The 13,320-nt window shown below is 37.8% G+C and overlaps 1 long non-coding RNA gene and 1 pseudogene across 1 annotated transcript; both read right to left on the bottom strand.

Annotated features, from left to right (window-relative positions):
- Nucleotides 1-6,671: 6,671 nt before the first annotated feature.
- Nucleotides 6,672-9,288, bottom strand: LOC103934340. Its single transcript, XR_665264.3, has 5 exons — nt 9,136-9,288; nt 8,943-9,035; nt 7,410-7,480; nt 7,304-7,366; nt 6,672-7,187 (listed from the first exon to the last, which is right to left on the bottom strand). It is a non-coding gene; the product is annotated as an uncharacterized LOC103934340 (long non-coding RNA).
- A 1,129-nt stretch (nt 9,289-10,417) lies between these two features.
- On the bottom strand, nt 10,418-11,859 carry LOC103934348 (annotated as a pseudogene).
- Between the last annotated feature and the right edge of the window lie 1,461 nt (nt 11,860-13,320).

The raw sequence follows: 13,320 nt of genomic DNA, 5'->3' as shown, positions 1-13,320 counted from the left end.
GTCAAAAACTATGCTGGTAAAATAAGACCAAGGCCTGATGGGCCAACCCGAGTCCAACCTTATTTTTTGGGATTGAGCTGGCCCGATCCAGTCTTAGGGTCGAGCTTTATCTGGCCTTATTTTAAATGGGTAAGGTCTGAACCTTGCGTTTTAAGGTCTTATTACTTTTTTTTTAATTTAAATTTTTGAAAGGCAGAAATAGCAGAGTTAAGGGGCCCACTGATAAGCCTAAATTTTCTTGGCCCATGAGATGAGCTAGGGCCTTACATATTTGACATAGGGTGTGCCAGCCCTTTTTAAAGGACACAAAATAATGGTTGTCTTGTACCTTGTTAATTTATTGCTTGGTCTTGTAGTTGTGGGTAAGTAAGCAAGAAATATGACTAATATTAAGGGGTAAGCTTTCTTATATATATATATATATATATATATATATATATATATATATATATAAGAGAAAATTGGAAATATATTACCAGGGCACAAAGCTAGAGAACTACAAAGAAAGCCTAGAACATGCCAACACACAAACCACAAAAACAAAACAAAGCAGTGAAGGGGATAATAAGCAAGACAAAAGAACCAAGTTCTAGCGTCTGCCCTTCAACTGCGCCAATAAAAAAAACATCAAGGGGGACAAGGTAATCCATCTCTTTTGAGCACATGAACCAACGAACATGGAGGTCTATCGACCCAAGTGAAATTGCACATCTCCGAGTAGCATCGCAACACCAAGGTATCCGCCGCCGTATTGGCTAATCTTGGAACCTAAGACCAGCGACAATCCTGAAAAGACTTCCCAACTCGCTTAACAGCCGATAAGGTGGGAAAGGCTTCCCATCTACCATTACCCAACAATATCCCAAAGCAACCGCAAGCTGACAGCCACGCAAAATAGCCAAAGCTTCTGCTAAGGCAAATTATGTAGCATGAACCAGATACCTTGTCGCTGCCATAAAGCGACCCATAGAATCCCTAATCACAATCCCCATAAAGTCATTTCATGGAGAAGCCGACCAACTAGCATCAACGTTAACTTTCAAGAAGAGGGCTAAAAGGGAATACCAATGTGTAACCTTGTTATCCACTGTGGTGATATGAGGAAGGGAGATAGGAGGAACAACAATGGCATCATAAAACACACCAACAGAAGTTGAAATTGCAAGAAGAATTGGGTAGCATAAATGGGAGCTTAAGTAAACAGAAACTTGCACCTCGCTTTCCAAATATGCCAACAAGTGAATGCCACATAGGAAAGCAAAAAACCATGGTCCTCCGAAAACCCAAACTGCTGAGTAGCAAGGGAATGAAACCAATCCTCCCATGAAGTAATCCCAGTTTGATCAACTTTGTAATTGAAAACACCACCAAACCAAATAGTCTCAACCCAAGGACATAATAAAAGTAAATGCTCAATAGATTTCTCCTAACTATGGCATACAGGATACATCTGTGAAGGCGCAGATTTTCTAATAAACAAATTTACCATCGTAGGCAGGGCACGATAAGCAGCCCACCATAAAAAATGATGAAGTTTCGGTGGGGTTCAAAGTTTCCAAATGATTTTCCAAATGTGTCAGGAGAAAGAATGGGAAGAGGAGGGTCGACTATCCACCGGAGAACCCCGCAAAGATCTCGCATAGTGATACCCAAACTTGTCCACATGCAAGCCATTCTTAGTGGAAGGCCAAACAAGTCTATCACATCTGCTAGGATCCCCAATATTTATCGACAGTGTAGCATTTTCCTCTTCCACTGACAAGAATGGGTGTAGGAAACTTATGTCCCAATAACGAGAGGTAGGACAGATGAGGGATGCAACTCTAATATTCCAGGTGACAGATACCTCCCCACGAGGCATTAGATGACCCAACGGAAGGAAGGAAGCCACCTATCCACCCATAACCTAACATTAGACCCATTCATGATTTGCCAGTGGGCCTCCTTCATTAACAAATCTTGACCCACCAAAAGACTAGATCAGGCCCAGGATGCCCTACTCCCCCGCCGAGCATTAAAGAAATAATAGTTTGGAAAATATCAAGTTTTAAGGACCAATGCCCAAAGAGGGTTCGGGTTATGAATGAAGCGCCAACACTGCTTCGCAAGTAAAGCATCATTAAAAGCAGTAAAGTTGCGGAACCCCATACCTTTATCCTGCTTTGAAACACTCAATATATGCCTAGACATCTAGTGAATGCGTCATTCCTCACCAATTGCCCCCCACCAAAAGCCAGATATCAGATAATCCAACTTGTTACACACCATCACCGAAAACTTAAATAAATTCATATGGTATGCTAGGATCGCTTGAGCAACTGCTTTAATGAGAACTTCTTTGCCCGCTTGCGAGAGTGCATTGCTTCCATCCTTGAAGTTTTTGCAAAATCCGGCCTTTGACATATGCATGCCCTTGCCTCTTTGAATGCCCCCACTAAGCAAGAAGACTAAGATATGTTGTGAAATCTCATTCCTAGATTTCACTGTTATAATCTACGTATTTGTATTATTAAGATTTTATATTATTTTTCGAGAATTTATATTAATTTATTTGAATTTCGATTTTAATTAAACTAGTTACGAAGAGTGAAGTTTGGAAATTAATTATTTAAAATCCGTAAACTTTTTGTAGTCACAATTTATATTTTCGAATATAGCCCGATCTCACAAATGCGTAGGCACAAACCGTTCATGAAACAAAGTTATAACAAGAGTTATTAACGTTTAAAGTTAGGGACATTTTTATAATTTGGCCCTCATTTAAAAGGTTCTAGATTTTCTGGAGCAAAGGAATGTGCCACGTGTGTGGCTGGGATGAAAGGAAAAGAAAATAAATGGGAGAGATGGACAGCTATGATGGAAAGAAAATAAGAGAAATGAGAGAAATGACGGAAAGGATAGGGAGAGGACCAATCAAAAATAAGGAAATGAGGGGAAAGAAAAAAGGCAAGGAAAGGGGGAAACGGGTTCACCCACCGACCCGTGTACCCAACATTGACCCGGTTTGATTCCAACCAATTTCCACCATTTTTCAGTCGAAATTCACCCTTCCATCACCTAAAACCTATTCCACAACCCTCTATCTACCATCTTAGCTCAAATTTGAGGGCTTTTGAGTTCAATTTCGTGAAAGAAGAAGCACAATGCTGACTGCATCATTGACGACGATTTGTCATTTTTGAATGACATCCCCTCGATCTCTACCACCATTAGACTCTCCTTGAACCCAGGTACAAAGCCCAAACAACCTTGGAGGCGGCAGAGCACCGGAGAAGTCAAATCGAAGCTCACCTTTTCTAGGGTTTCGACGGGTCCGTAGTGCATTGAGGCTTTTCCGAGGCAAATTGGCCCTAGTCACAGGTATGAAAATTGCTCCCCTCACTGAGATCTACTTGCCTGTAAAATTTGGTAATTTTTTTAAATAATTGAATTTTCCGACGAGTTAAGGCGTCTGCAAGTGGCCAGTGGGCCAAAAATGCCTTTCTAAGTTCAATTTGATGTCCTAATTTTGTATTTGATATTTATATGACATGGTTTGATCCTTTGAACCTAATTTCACTATGATATGTTACTTAATCAAAATATGAATCAATGATCCGACCATTGGATCGTCACCAAATTTTAATGCGTTATAGAACATAATATTTGGGATAACTGGAATTGATGGATCAGGAATCTAACATACAGATCTTCCCGAATTGGATTTTTAAGTTAGTAAAATTAATTGTTAACCACCACCTAATACTAGCAATTCGCAAAGATCCGACCGTCGGATCACAATGAGAATTTAGTATGTCGTTCTATGAGTATAATGTGAACTTTGAGAAGCTACAGATCAGAAATCTAATAGGTGGATCTTCCAGTTTAGATTTCTAGGGTTGTGGACCATACTCTTGACCTTGATCGGCGGTTGACTTTTCAGTCAACTAGAATGAGTTCTTCTAGTGTGTTGCCAATATTAAAGTGCAATTGAGATTTTATGGAGCTTGATGGGCTCATCATGATGACGTGTCTCCTCGATTGATGTGCACCTCGATGTACATAATGATGGCATTATATGGTGATATGCTTGTTTATTTTATGTGATTTGACTTGTGTATTGAACTTGTTGTCGAATGTGTGGTTTGATTTGTATGATTGGCTTGATGTGATGAAATGTGAGGGCTAGTAGTGGACCATTAACCCATTGCCATGGGGTTTGTTGCTTCAACACTTGTTTCACATCTTGTTTCCCTATTTCACTTTTTGTTTTGTTCAGCCCTTCTAAATTGAGTACTTGGTTCTTGTATTGTTTCTTCAAGCGTTGTTATTTCTCTTGGCCTTCCACTTGATTTCGTTGAGTGATCCGGAACTGGGTATCCGTTGGGGTTCCGTTTAGAGGTCCAGTTCCCTGCTCTATTTGGATTCCGTTGAGTGATGGTCCAGAATCCCCTATACTCTATGATTCGTTGAGTGATGGTCCGGAATCGTATCCTACCTTGGATTTTATTGAGTGGTTTGTTATGCATTGTACTTTGCGATTCTATTGAGTGATGGCCCAGAATCATATCCTGGTTCGGATTCCGTTGAGTGATGGTCCAGAATCCCTTCTATTCCGTGATTCCGTTGAGTGATGGTCCAGAATCGTATCCAACTTGTATTTCATTAAGTGGTTCTATATGCATTGTACTCCGCGATTCCATTGAGTGATGGTTCAGAATCGTATCCACTCAGATTCTGTTGAGTGATGGTTCGGAATCCCTTCTACTTCGCGATTCCGTTAAGTGATGGTTCGGAATCGTATCCTAGTTTGAATTTCGTTGAGTGGTCCGGAATCCCTTTGGTGTCTTGGTTCCGTTGAGTGGTCTAGAACCAGATGTTGATGGATTTTGTTAAGTTATCATTTGACTTGTTGGTTCCTTGCTTTAGAGATATAGGCTTCAGCCGAACTGTGTCACTCTAGCCCTGCATTTCAGTGTATTGTACGTGTTATTGATTGGTGTGATAATTCGAGTGTAGTGAAGTGATGAACTACGAATGGCTTGATCCCCATTTAGGGCACGTAGGCAGTTTAACGAAGAGGTTAAATGTAGCCATAAAGTATACGAACAATTACTACATAATTTGAGGCTTATGTTGTGCTCGGTACATATCCCGGAGGCTGGGTATGTTAGATATACGAGATTTTTATGACGTCACGTGTCGATCATGGATGTATGTCGGGATCCAGGGCGTGACATAGGTGGCCGGATCAGAAACTATAGGCATATTAAGAATGTGACCCAAGTCCGTCGACACAACCTTTGGCGTATTACGCCAAAGAAAACACACGGCTTTTGGAAGTTAACTACTTGACCCGAAGCCTCACAATAGTCATGAATAAGTTTAACCAAGTTACAACAATTCATTCTAGTGGCCTTCAAAAATATAAGAGTGCCATCAGCAAAGAAAATATGGGAAATTACCGAACCATGCAGATTCATCTGCACCCGGTCCAAACACTTGTTGTCCACCGTCGATTGAAGCATCCTGGAAAGGACATCACTAACCATGAAGAATAAATAAGGAGATAAAGGGTCCCCTTGTCGTAAGCCTCTTGAATGAGCAAATTTATGACCCGACTACCCATTAAGAAGTAGGGCGAAATTAACTGAGCTCACACAACCCATGATAAGCTTCCGCCATCGAAGATTAAATCCCATCTTCTTCATTACCTCATCGAGGAAATCCCACTCAACCCGATTGATGAGTCCATATTATACCATATATTTTATCCTATTCTTAGTTATAATTTATTAGTTATTTTGGTAGAATTTTGATACTTTGGATTATATTTTCAATGTAGGACATTTGACTTCCTCTGAAGCAAAAAGTGATCAAACAGATGAATGGAGTGATTCCAATTGGAGGAGGTTGTGTGCCTTTCAACATGATTGTGTCAAAATTTCAGATTTTTCTACCCAGCCGTTTGACTGTGGCGATGAAATTAAGGCCCAGTGTGTAGCTTTCCCAAATTGACGTTTCTGGATGTTTTGGGTATTTTGGAGGTCAATATGGCGTATTTTGAGGAAGATTCCTTCTGTGAATTTGTAGGGGACATCTTCAGCTTTAAAAGAGACCTTTTGGGATCAAAACGAAGTTGATTTGATCGGTCAAAAGACTAATTTTTGAGAAGTTTGAATTCTAGTTCAAATAGGAAACATTTTATTCTCTGTTTTATCATTTAATTATGTTTCCTAGTTTTTTTCTAAGACCTTTTCTATGAAGGATTTTATTTTGTAGTAGTATAAATAAGGCTTTTTAGACATTAGGTTAAGGGAGGGGAACACAATACTTTGGCTTTGGAGAGCTTTTAACAATTCAAGTTTATTTTCAAGGTGTTTTCTATTCATATTCTTAATAATATTTTGTTTTATGATTGTTAGTAATTAGTTTTGTTCGCTAGGGCAATGCCTTGAGCCTTAGCATGAATATGTAGTTTTTATTTAATTACTTATGATATTATACATGCATACTTTGAATTATTAATCACTGTGCTTTAAACTGTCTCTATATCTTAATGCTTAGCTAGCATTAGGATGTTTAGATAAGTAATTAGATGCAATTTTGGTAGAGGACTGTCCTTAAAATTGACTAAGGCTTCTTGTGGTTAACATGTGTAACTACTTAGGATGGACGACACGTCTTAGGAGTTACATAGTTTTTCAAAAGGTTTTCACAAAACTTAATGAGTCTTGAATGTTCACATTCAATCTGGACGCCTTGGGCAATTTGCATGTTAGATATACGTTCTATGTTGGGGGTTCCAAGTAGGGCATACTTTAGGAAAACCTAACCTTCGAAACATGCATGTGTAATTCATAAGGAATTAGAAGAACTACGTAGGATTGTTAAGGGGATGGTGGAACCCTAGGCTTTTACAATTTGGTTTTCAAAACGTTTTCCTTTGTTTTCTTATCCTCTTTATCACTTGTATCATCTTTGATTTCATCACTATCTTCGTCTTCATTATCATTGCTGCTACTATCATCGGAACTATCTTCGTCGTCACTATCATCGCTGCTGCTGTCATCATCACTGCTGTCCTCTGATTCCTCTCTGCTACTGTTGACGGCCAATGGTATAACAGGGTGACAACCAACAATTGCAGATTCAGCAGCAGCCACAGCCTAAGGAGTTTGAAGATCAGCAACGCCCAGCATCAACTCCTGTCAATTCAGATCCACCCACAAATCAATTATTATCCAAGGGCATCAACAATCTGTGAGCGTGTATGTGTTTGTGTGTGCATGCACGAGAGCAAGAGCGAAAGAGAGAAAGAGACCATATTAACGACTTGAGATTCATTTCCAGTGAGCACGTCAATATCATAGTTTTCTGGATTATCCTACATATCAGTAAATGAGAAAACACAGGATCAATATGCCAACCTTTGCATCCTGCTTTAGTCATTCGTTAGCTTCTGATATGACTTCCAAGAAGTCCCTTACTTCTCCCAAAACTGCAGCCAAGCAAGCAAATTATGTGAACAAAATTTTGCAAGGTACTTCTAACAAAACAACACTACAAATAAAACAGAAGCAGAGAATCTCAAGTACACGATAAATTGAAAACTTCTGTTTGAGCCAAAAAAAAGGGACAAGGCAAAACGGTTTAGAACATCTGACTCTTCGGCCTCAGATTTGATACTACAACATTCTCTAATCTATTTCAAATTTCTATCGTCACCTTTTCTGATCAATAATGAAGATTTCTGTTGCCTAAAATAACTAAATGCCTGGGGCATAGGCTTGCCCAATTGCAGAAATCCTCTAACCTGAGATCATGCCACAAATTTGATTTTTCTTAACACTAAGGGCTGGTTTGATATTGTTGTGCTTTGAAATAAAAACTGTTTCTGTTGTGTTATGAGAATAAGCTTATTTTTGTTGCTTCACGTTTTCAGCTTTTTTTCACCCAAAACTATGAAAATAAGCTGTTTTTAAGTGTTGACCAAACACCTTTTTAAGCTCAGCTTTTTTTATACCCACTTTTTATAAAAATACCTCAGTACCAAACCAATACTAAACCATTCTTAAAACCCCTTCATGACATTATATACACGATCATCAGCTAGTGTATAAAGCATCACATCGACCACTAAACATTTATGAAAATTAAGCTAGAACTATGTAAAGCAAGTTCTCAACTGAAAGAGGGAACAAAAAACTAATTGACAATTCTCTACTGAACGGGAAAATATGAATAAGGAAACAGTGTATGAGAAACAGAATTCCAACGTAAGGTATTTAATTGATTGCATCGGATCGACACGAACAGAGACATGTCAAGCCAATCTCAAGCCGACAATGAAGTACTTACTACCCTCTATCTCAAGCAAGATTCTTGCCAATGAACCAAAAGAGGAAGAAAATAATAACACCAGGGGCTAAGAAAAGGTAAACAGCACAAAAATAATCCCATCTCATCGAATTAAACTATGAAATTTCAGCGCAGGTTTATCAAGGATGACACAAACCCAATGACAGGAGACTTGAGTCACACCCTTCTAAGTTATAAGTTATAACTCAAACCATTACAACTTAGTAACTTAGCAAGTTCGAAAACAAAATATAAATAAAGGAAATGTAAAAAAGAGACAAACAGCACAGGCATTATGCCGATTAACTGATTAGCATCGAGACCTTGTATAAAAGAAATTAAGCATCCATCACCAAATTATAGACCCATTTGAGAATTAAACATTATTTAGCCGGCCAAGTAGAATCCAACATAGAAAATTACCAGCTGGAAAATAAAAACATTCATATATGTGCCCATCATATCAAATCGACCTCAGATTTAATCTCTTACCAAGAACCCACAATTCAAATTCCTTTAAATTGAAGTTTTCACAATTGAAGAAAATAAATAAATAATAAATAAATAAAACCCCAAAATTTAAATGGGAAAAAATCGAGAACCTTGGCTTTTGGGAAGAGGAAGAGCAGGGCCGGGTTTCCTTTCGGCTTGAGCTTTCTTCGTTGAGGCAGTTTTACAACCAAGTAGCGTGCTTTCTGCAAGAGAATACACCGAGAGTAAGCGACATGAATTTCCACAGAAAGCGAGCGAGCGAGAGAGAGAGAGATATATATAGAAAAAGAGTGAGAGAGAAACCTAAAGGTGAAGTTGAAGCCTTTTTGTGCTCGAATTGCAGAAGGTCTTTGCTTGTATTTCCCATCTTCCTCTCTGTCTGTGTGCTCAAAGGTTTAGGGTTTTTGGCTGCGACAGGATTTGACGAAACGGCAATTTTTATTTTCATTGATCTAATTTTGCTGCATTAATATTTTAGATCATGTAATGGGCTTGATTAATCCGCATCACTAGGGACTTCAGACCATTTACACCATGGGCCTTTTATTTTTTTTATTTTTTGTAAAATATGGGCCTTTCTTGATTGGGTCACTGTTCTGTCATCACATTTTTCGGAAAAAAAATTGTTTAGCAACGTTTCATGTTTTATCGTACTCGTGTCGGGTGAAAATATTCCCACCACAAACTCGATCTCTTAACAAACAATATTCTTTACATTAAAGATGAGGGGTAGGATTAGACTTACAATGGGCTAGAAAAAGTCAATCTGTTCATAAATTTAATCTTATGGTATTGTCAGTTTTACTCATTAAATTTTTTTTATTTTGTTAATAGGATATAAAATTTTAAATATACCGCATTATGCAACATTTATATAAACGTGTACTGGAGTGTTAAATGTCATGAATAATCAAGAATCCTACCAATTAAGAAAGAAATGTATTCTTATCATGTCAACTCGTTACATATCTGACTTGGTAAGGCCGGATACAAATCCTTCATGAGACAAAATTGTGTAGTGCTATCGCCATATTTAATTTTGTTAGTCTAGCAGGATCACCCACCACTTCTTATGCAGAATATGGGATGCAAAGATCATTAATGATATATTTAAATCACTAATTAGAGATAACAAAATTCATGATGATCTGTTAATTTCGTAGCATCTAATCTCCACTTTATTGTAAGTCTTAAATTCAAATCTCATGCACAACAATCACTCATTGATCAATGAAGTGTATAAAATCTCATTTGCGATATTCAAACTAAGAATCCACATGATCAAAGTGGAAATTGGTGCCACTAAATTAGAATAATTATTGGAAAGCCCTTTAATTTCTTTCATGAAATCAAAATACAACGAAAAAACAAGGTTTTCTACCACTAGAGTAGTCAGAGGCCCTACGAATACATCCTTTGCCTTTTCGTTTAAATTCAATATAAGCAAAAAGTGAATAAACATTTTAGCATCTTGCAAAGGAATTCCAAAAGAAAATGTTACTTTACTTCCAAGTCTATAATATATATATATATATATATATATATATATATATTTATATATGTATATATATATATATATATTTATTTATTTATTTATGCTTCCAGGGTTGCCTTGGAACCTCTCCTTATCTTGGCAATAATCATAAATCATGTGGTACTTCCTAATCCATTTGAACAACCTTCCCTGTGCATTTGATAGGGCACTAAACCTCTCCTTGTTCCACCTGTTTTGTAAGGCTCTCTGCCCTACAAAACCTGGCATTTCCCTTCCAAACACAGGCATCAATCTTGTGGTTTCTTAATGAAGCTGTGAAGGGGCCTTTTGACCAATCAATTTTGTCGCGGCCGCCTCTCGTTGCCCAGCTGTCGCCGTTACATAGGCTGGCTTTGATGTTCATTGGCTGCCACATTGGAAATGCTACACCTTTGTCTGCATGGTTTCTGTACACTCTAATAGGAACCCAATCCGCTATAAATCTACAAGCAGCAAAAGTACACCAAATTTTTCCCATAAATTTATTTTGTGTACTGAACAAAATATGTAAAAGCAATACTAAAATGAAGTAGTACTGATCAGATTTGATGGATGGCTTACACAATTTGGTGAAGGTTCCATAATATGGAATGGAAGTCCTTTGTTGGATCAAACCATAGATTGATCCTCCCTTCCCAATGTTTGTCTGGAGGACATATGGTTTGCCTTCCACATTGCCAGGGAACTCATAGTCTACCTCGTTACAGTTAGGTTGATTAGATGTCAACTGCATTGATTAATTTCAAGTTGATCATATACAATCCATTAGTTATTCAGTCATTAGCAAAAATGTTCGTTTGAGGAAAAATTGTTGTTTTTAGCTTATTAATAGTCCACAACTGTGCCTGCTGAATGGCCTGGTACTAGTTTAATCTGCAAGTCAATTTGTCCAAATAAAAACATCTGGTTTGAAGCAAAACCAGCGCCCAGGGGAAACGAAAAACATCATCATCAGAATTCCAACATGCTATAAGCCAAAATTAATTAAGAGAGTTTATGTATATTGATCATGTACCGGATTCTTGGTCAAGCTTTAAACTCATTGTCTTGCCATCAGCTGAAGTATTTACATGGCTAGGAGACCATGTGACAAAGAAATCTTTGTTGAAGTCCCCAATTGAAACAACGGGGGCATCTACGATGCGAATCGATATCAAGTAAGAAAAAGCCCAATGAAGATGATAATCCTGTTATTGTCGGTCATGGTTTTGATTCTGGTTTCTTGGAGGAGTACATACTTTTCTATGAGGAAGAAAATGGGCAAGTTTAATATCTGTGTTCGTCTTTTATTTATGAGAAAATTCAAGCAATGTTCTTCGGCTCAATTGAATGTTGAGGAAAATTAGAATACACAACTCTAGCACAAGTGTTACAGAGATAATACAAGTAAACAAATTACTTGTATTACACTCACAAAATATTACAATACAACAATTCTTAAAGACACAATTTAGAAGCTACGACACTCTCTCACTTTCTAGAGACAAACTCTAAATCACTCACTCCACACAAAACTACTCTTCCTTCTCACTCTCACTTGGTTTGCTTGCCTACTTTCTACTCTCTTGGTTGCTACTCTTACTTTCTTACTTAGTTGCTTTCTTCCTTCTTAGTTTTTAGTTTATCTCTTCTTAGTTACTCTTTCTTGGCTCATTTTATCCTAGCAATAACTTGTTCTCGACTTTATTACAAACAAAAACATTTTTCTAGATTTCTAGTTCTTTACACAAACAGCCCACCGACATGCGCTTCACATTTTACTAACATTCTAGTTATACTTTGGTGCTAGAATTGTCTAGCATTTTCAATGCATGCACCGCCACTTTACATGCATATTTGAACTAGAACAATCTAGTTCCTTTGTATCGACTAATCTTAATAAGTTGGTGTTAATCTTTAACATTGGACTTTTGGTTCATGAACTAATTCATGAGTATTAGTCTTTGAATTACTCACAGTGCGGAGTAATAGTCATTTTGAGTAGCTATTGAAAGTTCTATCCAAAATAAGAGTTTTAAAGGCGTAAAAAAATTGGAAGTTCTAATTAGGGTAAATCTCAATTTTCTATCCTCAAGTTTCGTGGTTTTCAACATTTAGTACATGAAGTTTTTTTTTGTCCCAGAGTCATACCTAAAGTTTGGGAAAGTCTCATGCATCCGTTAGTCTGACAGTTAAATCTAATGACGTGACGCTCATGTGAACAATGATTAAACATCACGTGCCATTAAGAAGTTCACGTGGAAATTAAAATCATTTGATTAACTATTAAAAACTAAAAATCCTAAAATCATTTATTTTTTTTTTTTGGCATGAAGGACCCACCCCTACCTCCCTCACCTTTCTTCCCCGCACTTCTCGTCCCCCAACCCAGATCCCACCTCCCTCTCTCTCATCCCCATCCGCACACTCCCCCGCCTCACCTGCTCCCTCGCCACTTCCGCCTCACTTTGCTGAGTTGCTGCTTGGCGTCTCTGAAATTCTCGTTGTAGAACCTCCGGCCGGCTTCGAGTACTTGGGCTCGGCCGTGGCCACGCGCTTCTCAGGTGTATCGAGGCAAAGAAAATTCACAACAAATGATTCCGAAGAAGTATTCGTCCCAAAAGAACTAATTTTTACTGAAATTGAACAAAGTAATACTGCCAATCAAGCTTTCCTCTATCCATAACATTAACAATCTTAAACTAATTTCAACTGTCAAGCAAGACTATTGTCAAAAAGTCTCCAATTCCCAATTTTTCGAAACGAAATAATGTTCAAGCCACAAGAACATTTCACAAACACACAACAAAAAAGGCAGACCTTTACCAATTTCCACACAATAGAAAGCCCCAAATTTATTTACTTTTCACAAAAGAACAAAAAAAAAAAACCCCTCCTTTTCCATTGAATCTGCTTCTCCTGGTGATTAATTTGACACAAATCGACGACTCACACAGCACAGAGAGAGAATTACG

Source organism: the organism of the source record quoted next, unplaced genomic scaffold (assembly GCF_019419815.1).
Source record: "Pyrus x bretschneideri cultivar Hongxiangsu unplaced genomic scaffold, Pyrus_bretschneideri_v1 Contig55, whole genome shotgun sequence".
Lineage (NCBI taxonomy): Eukaryota > Viridiplantae > Streptophyta > Magnoliopsida > Rosales > Rosaceae > Pyrus > Pyrus x bretschneideri.
This window is presented reverse-complemented; position numbering and strand designations above follow the sequence as displayed.